Source organism: Petromyzon marinus, unplaced genomic scaffold, assembly GCF_048934315.1.
Source record: "Petromyzon marinus isolate PM22_M1 ecotype Great Lakes invasive population unplaced genomic scaffold, UKy_Petmar_22M1.pri1.0 PM_G_Scaffold_84, whole genome shotgun sequence".
NCBI classification, from domain to species: domain Eukaryota; kingdom Metazoa; phylum Chordata; class Hyperoartia; order Petromyzontiformes; family Petromyzontidae; genus Petromyzon; species Petromyzon marinus.
Window position 1 is genome coordinate 856,663 of NW_027423040.1, and position 2,573 is coordinate 859,235.

Sequence of the window (2,573 nt, forward strand, 5' to 3'; positions counted from 1 at the left end):
TTGCATGGTGGACATTGTGCTGGTGGCCATGTTCTATAGGTGACTTCCAAGTCAGCCATATTGCATTTGGGACATTGTGCTGGTTGTCTTGTATAGGTGACTTCCAAGTCAGCCATATTGCATGGGGGACATTGTGCTGGTTGTGTTGTATAGGTGACTTCCAAATCAGCCATATTGCATGGGGGACATTGTGCTGGTTGTATTGTATAGGTGACTTCCAAGTCAGCCATATTGCATGGGGGACATTGTGCTGGTTGTCTTGTATAGGTGACTTCCAAGTCAGCCATATTGCTTGGGGGACATTGTGCTGGTTGTATTGTATAGGTGACTTCCAAGTCAGCCATATTGCATGGGGGACATTGTGAAGGTTGCCATGTTGTATAGGTGACTTCCAAGTCAGCCATATTGCATGGGGGACATTGTGCTGGTGGCCATGTTCTATAGGTGACTTCCAAGTCAGCCATATTGCATTTGGGACATTGTGCTGGTTGTATTGTATAGGTGACTTCCAAGTCAGCCATATTGCATGGGGGACATTGTGCTGGTTGTATTGTATAGGTGACTTCCAAGTCAGCCATATTGCATGGGGGACATTGTGCTGGTTGTGTTGTATAGGTGACTTCCAAATCAGCCATATTGCATGGGGGACATTGTGCTGGTTGTATTGTATAGGTGACTTCCAAGTCAGCCATATTGCATGGGGGACATTGTGCTGGTTTTCTTGTATAGGTGACTTCCAAGTCAGCCATATTGCTTGGGGGACATTGTGCTGGTTGTATTGTATAGGTGACTTCCAAGTCAGCCATATTGCATGGGGGACATTGTGCTGGTTGCCATGTTGTATAGGTGACTTCCAAGTCAGCCATATTGCATGGGGGACATTGTGCTGGTTGCCATGTTCTATAGATGACTTCCAAGTCAGCCATATTGCATTTGGGACATTGTGCTGGTTGTATTGTATAGGTGACTTCCAAGTCAGCCATATTGCATGGGGGACATTGTGCTGGTTGTATGGTATAGGTGACTTCCAAGTGAGCCATATTGCTTGGGGGACATTGTGCTGGTGGCCATGTTCTATAGGTGACTTCCAAGTCAGCCATATTGCATGGGGGACATTGTGCTGGTTGCCATGTCCTATAGGTGACTTCCAAGTCAGCCATATTGCATGGGGGACATTGTGCTGGTTGTCTTGTATAGGTGACTTCCAAGTCAGCCATATTGCTTGGGGGACATTGTGCTGGTTGCCATGTTCTATAGGTGACTTCCAAGTCAGCCATATTGCTTGGGGGACATTGTGCTGGTGGCCATGTTCTATAGGTGACTTCCAAGTCAGCCATATTGCTTGGGGGACATTGTGCTGGTTGTATTGTATAGGTGACTTCCAAGTCAGCCATATTGCATGGGGGACATTGTGCTGGTTGTATTGTATAGGTGACTTCCAAGTCAGCCATATTGCATGGGCGACATTGTCCTGTTGGCCATGTCCTATAGGTGACTTCCAAGTCAGCCATATTGCATGGGGGACATTGTGCTGGTTGTCTTGTATAGGTGACTTCCAAGTCAGCCATATTGCTTGGGGGACATTGTGCTGGTTGTATTGTATAGGTGACTTCCAAGTCAGCCATATTGCATGGGGGAAATTGTGCTGGTTGCCATGTTGTATAGGTGACTTCCAAGTCAGCCATATTGCATGGTGGACATTGTGCTGGTGGCCATGTTCTATAGGTGACTTCTAAGTCAGCCATATTGCATTTGGGACATTGTGCTGGTTGTCTTGTATAGGTGACTTCCAAGTCAGCCATATTGCATGGGGGACATTGTGCTGGTTGTGTTGTATAGGTGACTTCCAAATCAGCCATATTGCATGGGGGACATTGTGCTGGTTGTATTGTATAGGTGACTTCCAAGTCAGCCATATTGCATGGGGGACATTGTGCTGGTTGTCTTGTATAGGTGACTTCCAAGTCAGCCATATTGCTTGGGGGACATTGTGCTGGTTGTATTGTATAGGTGACTTCCAAGTCAGCCATATTGCATGGGGGACATTGTGCTGGTTGCCATGTTGTATAGGTGACTTCCAAGTCAGCCATATTGCATGGGGGACATTGTGCTGGTGGCCATGTTCTATAGGTGACTTCCAAGTCAGCCATATTGCATTTGGGACATTGTACTGGTTGTATTGTATAGGTGACTTCCAAGTCAGCCATATTGCATGGGGGACATTGTGCTGGTTGTATTGTATAGGTGACTTCCAAGTCAGCCATATTGCATGGGGGGCATTGTGCTGGTTGCCATGTTGTATAGGTGACTTCCAAGTCAGCCATATTGCTTGGGGGACATTGTGCTGGTGGCCATGTTCTATAGGTGACTTCCAAGTCAGCCATATTGCATGGGGGACATTGTGCTGGTTGTCTTGTATAGGTGACTTCCAAGTCAGCCATATTGCTTGGGGGACATTGTGCTGGTTGCCATGTTCTATAGGTGACTTCCAAGTCAGCCATATTGCTTGGGGGACATTGTGCTGGTGGCCATGTTCTATAGGTGACTTCCAAGTCAGCCATATTGCTTGGGGG